Raw genomic sequence first — 9,367 nt, forward strand, 5'->3', positions numbered from 1 at the left:
CAGGCAGCAAATCTGAGCGGTGTGCATGACGCCAGGGGTAGCGCAGCGCATAGTTGGGGCGCCCCCGCCCTCCTACAGGAAATCAATGGAACAGCCAGAGCAAAGCGGCTTTGCTGCCTATCATGTGTGGGCGGCTTTAGATATGGTCACATGATGTGGTATGGTCACATGATTACGTTGAAACCGCACAAATAACCATCACAAACTCAAACAGGTGATTTAGTGGAGACAGATGTCTCTGTTTAATGTCAATGTCATGTCAAGACATAAGAAGTTGGAGGATGGAGCAGTAACTGGTGACAGATTGTGTGTGTGTGTGTGCGTGTGTGTGTGTGTGTGTGTGTGTGATGCGAGATGTGAACAGCACACCTACTGTATGTCTCTCTCCCTTTCACACAGAGACGACCAGTCTCATGAGTGAGGTTGTCCTGGCAGCGCTGAGTCACTCTCTCTCTTTCCTTTCCCATGTTTGTGGATTGGTCACGTCCTGTGTTCGCCCCCCCCCTCCCCCCCTTTTATTTCATACACTATGAAACAGAGTTACACATACTCAAGTTCAAATTCCAGTTGCTCACAATGCATAGTTTTGACATACAATCAGGGCCACGGGGGGGGGGGGGTTCCATAAAACGTGATATGGTGATATGTCTGTGTTGTTTGACGCTAATTCCACTGTGTCAAAGTGTCAAGAAAATTAATTAATTTATTAATTTAGACTATTAATATATCGCTTCTCTCTCTCTCCCTCTCTCTTTGTCTCTCGCTCTCTCTCTGCTCTATTGTCCTAGCCTCTCTCTCTCTCTTTCTGTCTCTCTCTCTCTGCTCTATTGTCCCAGCCTTTCTCTCTCTTTCTGTCTCTCTCTCTCTGTCTCTGCTCTATTGTCCTAGCCTCTCTCTCCTCTTCTGTCTGCTGCTCTATTGCCTAGCCTCTCTCTCCTCTTCTGCTCTGCTCTATGTCCGAGCCTATCTCTCTCCTCTCTCTCTCTGCTCTCTCTCGCCTATTGTCCCAGCCTCTGTCTAATTTGTCTGCAGTGAATTACATAAAAAGCAAACATTTGTCTTTCCAGACACGGGTGCATATCAATATGTTGCGGCAGTCGTGGTGTGTGGTGGTGTGTGGGTGGTGGGTGTGTGGTGTGTGTGGTGTGTGTGTGTGTGCTAGCCATCGTGGTGAGGCCAAGTGTGAGTTTATAACCTTTGGAGTGAGGACCATTTTACAAAGTGAGGACATTTAGGCCGGTCCTCACTTTTTTTTCACTGTAATGGCCTCCAAAGGCTGTTTTTAGGCTTTTCTCAAAGTTTCAGAGAGGTCCTCAGAAAAATAGTAAAATGGAAATTGTTAAGAAGAAATTGGTGTGTGTACATCTTTTTCATACACACACTTTTGCTCTGTCACCCCCCCTATCATACACACACGTGTACTGCACCTGAGCATTGTTTTCATTTTGGGCGACCCCTTCAGGTTCACACAGGTACTGCGCCTGAGCTAATCTGGCACTGGCGACCCCTACAGCTTCATGCAGTTACTGCACCTGAGCCACTCTGGTTTCAGGCCTTGTTTTACCACTCTGCAGTAGGCCAATGTCCAACAGAAGTTTACTTTATACTAAATACAGTGTAAGGAATTAATAATAAAGGTAACAGTAAAAATTGGACCAGGATTAGAAGAAGTCAGGACTACAGGGAGCCACGAGGATGACCATAGTAAAACAAAAACACATGACACTGCTGTAGATTGGTCTGCATGTAACAGTAAACCAGGTAATAAGCAAGTGAGACTCAAATTAAGAACAAATTACAATGCAGATCTATAAACAGATAAAATTAATAACAAACAAAGAAAAACAAACTGAGTGCACATAGATAAAATAATTAAGACGCAGGTAATTTTCAAAGGCTTTGTAAGAGACACAGTTCTCTCTCCAACTCTGGTGGGGGACCAGTATGATAATACAGGTGTGTTGTGTATCTATAGAGCTGAATATATGTGTGCAGTTCAATCCTACCACACTGGACGTAGGTGATCATTAGTTCAGCAACAGGATCTGTATGTTGTTGGCTTGGTTCAACATCCAGTACTGGATAACAGTTTCTGGATCATCTGAAATCTCCCTGGTGGCTCTGAGCTCTCCTCTGAAGTCTCTGGACATCTTAAGAGGACTTCAACTCATAACCCTGACCTATGAATGATAGCCAGATAAATTACCTTCATGCTAATTATATTAATATTCCTTATCATAGCTTAAAGCTTATTAAATCAACATATTGCTTCAAGTCACAATCAAAGATAACACTGAGTAAAACTCAACTATAGTTAAAGTGCATGATAGAAAACACAAATAACATATTTAGCACTGATGCATCAAAAATGTTGTCAAATTCTTGTACACTGTAAGAAAATACCAGCACTAACACTGGAATTCAGCACAAAACTACATCTTAACCAGCAACAAAGCTGCAGCGCTCAACACAAATAATGCAAAGAAAACACCACCAGGGCAGAACATGTCTGTTTAGCAGCAGTATTTCTTAAATACATTGCAGATGTATTTTTAGTAGTTAGCATTTTTAGCATTATCAAATAGGATTTTACATTGCACTAGTTAGCATTGCAGCTAGTCAACATTATCTGCATTAGCTACATGTTAGCAGGTAAATGTACTCACCAGTGTGGATTCAGGCCTCAGCGCAGTTTATTATCCACACTGTCATTTTGTGTTGTCTACATTAAGTATGAATTAACAACACTCATTAAATGAGCTCCTCCATAGTTTAGCTGAGTTTCTTACTTTCACTTTCACCTGCGACCAGTCAGTAGAGCTGGGCTGAAGCATTAGATTGGCTAAAGTAAATTTGAATGTATTGGCTAGTAGTTTAGCATGCTAAAATGCTAAACTAAGAAAGCTAAACAGTAAACATTAAACCTGCTAAACATCAGCATGTTAGCCTAGTCATTGTGAGCATGTTAGCATGCTGATGTTAGCATTTAGGTTTATTGGTTTCCTTAACAGGAAAAGTGGTGATTAATAAACACTGGTATTAATGCACAAGAGTTAGCCAAGAGGCTGTTTTTCATCTTTAGTCCCTGTACAGAGGTTACATTACTGTACCTGTCATAGTACAGCCTCATAGAGCTGCTGTAGACTCTGGTTTATCTGGAACAATGATTTAATCAAAAATATACACCTTATTATATCTGCGAGTAAAGAGTGGAAGTACATCTCACTCTGTTCTATTTTAAGTAAAAAGACATATGTAAATACAATTAAGATATGAGTGATGCACCCACCTGTAGGATACAGTGACAGTATAAGAAGACATTATTTATCTTTCCAGACTACCTTATTCTCAGTTGCCCCCCCCCCCCACTATTTGCTGTCCCTGCTCACATATATGAATGCATGGAGACAGCACAACAGACAGAGCTCACATAGCAAAGAGAGCACAAATACTGTATTGCTGCTGTGTTTAAAACATACATGTTAATACCTTGTTGTAACATATTATCAGTTAATATTATTTACCAAGGTGAGACATCTACAGCAGGACTAGTTAACCCTCTCCATGATTTCATGTTTAAGGAGAAAGAGAACCAGGAAATGAGTCAGGGGGGGAAATGGAACGCTACCAAGCCACGGCCGAGCGACGTGAGTTGCCACGACGTGTAGTTGTATTTTTTGAGAGGTGCACGTCAGGCTATGACACAGGGTCCAGTGTAGACGCAAAGGGGTCTGCGGGGGTACGCCGTTGATTCCTCCACAGCTTTATCATTCACTGTTGCTGTTTGGCCACTTTGTGCCAGGTACATCAATGTTGGACACTTTAAGGGAGAGACACACCTGTTCTTGGGAGAGTCTGCCTACACATAATTCAGCAAAGTAAATGTACATCCACAGTACTTTACTTTTTAGCTCACTTAATATTAGCTTACAAACTAGTGAATCAGTGAGCACATGTAAGGGAACATCGGATCCATTACATGGACATGAACCCTGATTAATTTCAAAACTGTGGAAATAAAGAACACTTTAAAAGTAATACTATATGTTGTGTTGTAGCTGCATACTAATTGTCTACAGCAATTAAACATGACTAATTAACAACTCAAAACTATAACACTGAGAATCAGCATGTGTTGAATATGGAGATGTTAAAAAGGAGACAAAATCTTCAAGTTCCAATAAGGTGTAAAGTGAAACTAAATTTATAGACAGTGAACGGAGAGAAATAAAACATATAAATTTAAAGGATGAAACATGGGTTAGCCATACAAACTACAGGCTGTTGATTCATTATTGAATGTAAAGCATCCCAGTTTCACAAATCATTGTTCTTTTTAAATTTTACTTAAGTAAAAAGTACTTCTTCAACCACGCTTAAAATAATATATATGATTAAACTTTACATTGAAGAGCGAGACTTTAATGTTAAAGTTGTGATTTTGCAGTGATAGTTGTGATTTCTGACCCTGCAGCCTGTAAAACAGGCCTGAGAGTTAGAGGTGAATATTGTGTGGTCTTTCTGCTGCTGCAACTGCCACTTAATTAATGGCCCATCAGGGGGAGGGGCCGCCCCCCCCCCTGCTCTCAGCCACTCAGACAAACAGGTGGGGGAAGGGCAGCTTTCTGTGAGAGCAGGTCACCTGCAGGTCTCACAGAAAGCTGCCCTTCCCCCACCTGCACGCGGAGCTGAAGCTCAGAGCTGAGGCATGAGGCGAGAGGAGTGTGAGACAGGTTTCAAGGCTGCAGCAGCACACTCTTGGAAGGAGACGCTACAGCTAGCGGCCTGCTAGCTTTTGAAAGACTGGAGCGACTCAGCTAAGGAAAAGACGACTTTTAAACTTTCTGTGCAGGTAAGATCTTATCAATTCTAATTTTGAGCCTCCACATGTCACTTAATGTGGTTTGAGCTAAATTATTTTGGCAGGTTTAGACTTTTTATTGCAGAACGGAGTTGCCAGTTCTAGTAAATTCTAACTACTAACTTAATTGTCATGCACTATATTTTTGTATAACTATGTGAACATATATTTGTTTAGAGATTTATTAACCTCAGCTTTTAACAACATTGCAGTGACACCATTTAAAGTCAGTTTATATATATTTTCTGAAAATAAAGTGGACACATGTATAACTCCATTTAAAACTGTTTCAAGCATTTTTATATCTAGTCTGATTTGTTTTTTAAAGACTTAGTTTGTAGAACTACTTGAAGGGGTTTATTGAAGAGAAGTGTTTTATGTGCTATAACAGGCTATAGTCTTTAACATGTTAATTTGGTTTATGGGCTATCACTGACATTTGTGGGGAAAAAGAGTGTAATACTTTAAATGTAGTTATAAGACACTACAGCAGAGACACTGCAGATAATGCTTAACAGTCAAACAGTTTTTATTTTTAATCTAAAGGAGCGGTGCTCTCATGGCTCGTTTATAAAGTTTCAATCTTCTTTTTGGTTTTAGGTCCAGAAATTGATGGGAGTGAGAAAAACACAGGTATGTGTCTTTTATAAAAGATTTACTCCAAACCACTCAATATGCAACTCCACTGTACAGCCGACTACTGACTTACAGTGTAGGCTACTTCTACATCAGAGGAAGACATTGTACTACAGTATTTACCTGACAGAGAACTGTAGATTCAGAATGCAATCACAAAATATCACAATGACAATGTTGAGTAATCAGACATAAGCATTATGAGGTCATGGCAGTATGCTACCCTCCTGGTCCGTTATGATAGCTAATTAGCACATATCTGCGTTCATCAACCACCAAAACCAGACCATTTCTGTGTGTGTGCAGACAGAGAGAGACAGAGGTATTTTGGTGACTTAATTAACTCGACCCAGGGTGAGTCTGATGAAAACGGATGTATCTGCCTAGTTCAACTCTGATATTTCTCGAATTACGCAGCGCTCTGAAGGAATAATCTCAGAGATTAGTGCTACTTTGCACATTTTTGTGGATCTGAGTTGTATGCCACATTTTAGCTGCCAAAGCTCGGCTGCTCTCTGTCTCTGGTCCTCAGGGTGAGAGGGGGAGGGGCCAGCTTCTAGAGCAGCAAAAGCCAATGTGTGCTTTTTTTTACATATTTAACGATATGCACAAAGATGCACTGAGAATTGTTTTGTTATCTAATTGTAGCACATATTGTAAAATACGTAAAGTGCCCATATTATGAAAAAATAACTTTTTCTGGTATTTGGGTTGTTATTTTGTGTCTTCGGTGTTTCTACACACATACAAACTTGGAGAGAATAACTATCCATGGTGTTCTGAGTGAGATACGGTTTCTGAATGTCCTCTGTCTTCAGTCTCCGGGGGAGCTGATCAACATCTGCACGGCTCTCTACATCACTAGCCGAGACCAGGTGGCTAACTGTAACACATGCTAGCACTAGCATGCTAGCTCGTTCTCAATGGCAAAACACTGCTACAACATCCACTAGTTGACCCTAATCTCCAAAAGAACTACTTTCTGTCCCTGTTCTGCAGGGACAGAAAGTAATTCCCAACAAAGATAGTATAGAAGTCAGATGTGTCACTCTAGAGCTAAAACAGTGACCTGAACACAAAGGGTGAAAACCGGATCTGCAGCAATGTGCAGTACAACAAAAATATGGTGTTTTTTGAAAATGAAACCATGGAAGCCTATTCTGGTACAACCTCAAAATACAATTATGACCCTGAAAATGAGCAGAATATGGCGCTTTAAGATTCCTAGCCCTGTTATTAGTTAAGCTAGTATTACTATTTTCTGGAAAAAACCCTCAGCATAGCCACTATCACCACTCATATCCAACATCATGAATGACTGTAATATCCACATAACCAACACTGGATCACAAAACTGCCAAGTGAAAGGATGCAGTACTTAGACTGTGCTGGATGAATTAGTACTGAGTAAAAATAGCAGGCTTGTTATCTGTTCATGCAGATCTGAAAACCCATTGTTTAAGTGTTGATGGTGTTCTGACTGTGGGTAAAGGAAGTTAGTTGCACACACATGTATTGGCATGTTTTCTTACGTCTGACTGTGACAAACAATTTTAAAACACAAACTTTTAACATTTGACATAAATCCAAAAACAGTATGCTAGACGTCTGCTATTTCCAAACAAATAGTTCTTACTTTTTTGTTAAATATCAAACTGATGTCAGTGGAACAGTCAATCTTTAAGAAAACTATAGTTGTATGGCTCTGTAAAGTTAGACTTGAAAGTGAATGGGATGTCTTTCTCATGATTATGCTTTTTACTTACAGTTGGACTGTGACTTTGAGGAGTCAGGAAGTGATTCCTCTGGGTCTGAATTATGCAGCAAGATGAACCCAGATTACATAAGAAAGCTTCTGTACACAATGGAACAAGGGGCCTCCACCTTCACGGGAAAGACACAATTGATCCTCCTGTCTCTGGTATGTATGCACTGTGACATATCTTGTTTCGTCTTGCTCGGTTTTCTTGTCTTGCAAAAAACATTTTAATACTTTAGATTGCTATCAGTCAAGCAACTGTAGTATTTTCCAAGGAAAATGCCCTCTGGACAATCTGGTCTATAAATACTATAACAGTCTCATATTGTCATCTTTCACTAAGAGACAGATTAATCGATAATGAAAACAATTGGTGGTTGCTGCCCTAGTCCACACACAGTATCCCAGGGCTCCAGACTGCTACCAAAAGTTTCAGTGTGCAACTAAATTTTAAATCCAGTCACACATATGCAACCAGTAAATATTCCCCTTTTCTTTTTAGATGTTAAACATAGAGGGAGGCCAATGAGTGTGAGAAGGATTGGGAATGGCCACTGTAAGTGGCTAATGTGCTGAGAGGGAAGGTCCTACAGATAATCTGGCGTGCAAATGTCAGTAGAAAGGAGACCGATACAGATACTTGCTACATGCGTCTAAACAATGAGAAGCAAACTATTCACTTGTTCTTCTGACCTGCGGCCAGTGTGCTAGAGCCAGAGCTACAGTGTCACAGTTGGATTTAGATTCAGAGTCAGAGGGTTGTGTGGCAAAAAAGGCCCAAAAGCACCAAATTCTAAAGCCAGCTCCACCTTCAAATGTTCTTCTAATGTTTACATACATTTGTTAAGTAGTCAACTCAATTTTATCAATATCCATATTTACATGCATGAGGTGGTCAGAATGTTAGGAACACCTATAAATGTAACGCAGTTCAGTACTTTATCTCTAAATATTACCTCAGTGCTAATACACAGGATTGAATTAAGACCTCTGACAGGGTCAACAACTGAATATAATAGGCATGCTCGTTATATGCTTATACGTGTGTATAAACACTGTGACTTGAACAGTGACACCAGTGCATACTCACTGGTGTAAACTCTCATGTCTCAATAATTTTATCGCCTTTGCAGATAAAGTTTAATGCATTCACTAGGTTGTCCTTTCATTTACTGCATAGGATAAGGTGTCACGTTTTGCTGTTGTTTTTCAGATGGACGTTCTGACCTCTTGTCCCCCAAAAGGAGACTTGAGTCCCTCAGTGAATGGGAGTTCAGATGTAGATGGTGAGTTAAATGGTATATTATTATGAAATTCACCAAACTCCTGCCTTTGACAATTATGATAGTATCATATGATAGTAATATAATATTGTAATATCCTAGTACACACTGCTGCTTACAGTTTTGACCTTTTGAAATATAAGTGCTAGTAGCCAGCTGTCAGAATGTAGTTTACAAATGGAACCAGATTATTCATTATACCTGAGGTTTCACTAATGGTTGCTAATGTTTGTCTTCTACAGTTCTAGATCTGAGTCCAGGAACAAGGTTGGTGAAGAGGCCCTCACAGAAGAAGAAAAGACGTAAAAAGACCAAGAACGTGGAAGCAATGGGTAAGTTCTTAAAAACTGGGCTAAAAAGGTTTATACTTCTAAAGCGACCATTAAACGCTCTCTGTGACTGTCTGCGAGCCACGCAATGGGTTGGGGACATTAATTCCCTTTATGTCTCTTGATATTTTGAAAGCAGGAATTGTGCTGTGTGCCCTCCGGGGCAAACTGCATACAGGCACAAAACAGTGTTCTAGACATATGTTCTAGAGTTATTTTATTGCTTTTTAAAACAGAAATCAGAAAATATATGAAATAGTTTAACAGGCGCCACAATTATTGTAGCAGTAATGGGTTTGTCAGGCTACTCAGTGGTTGTAAGAGGCTAGTGTGACTTCAAAGTGACACCAGTGCATATCCACTAGTGTAAACTTTCATGTATCAATATTAATCATATTTGCAGATACAGTTGCTTTCACTAGGTTGACCTTTCATACACTGCATAGGATGAGTTGTCATGTTTTTGGCTGCTGTTGTTTTTCAGATGGAGGTTCTGACC

The sequence above is a fragment of the Etheostoma spectabile genome, chromosome 15, assembly GCF_008692095.1.
Source record: "Etheostoma spectabile isolate EspeVRDwgs_2016 chromosome 15, UIUC_Espe_1.0, whole genome shotgun sequence".
In the NCBI taxonomy this organism is placed as follows: domain Eukaryota; kingdom Metazoa; phylum Chordata; class Actinopteri; order Perciformes; family Percidae; genus Etheostoma; species Etheostoma spectabile.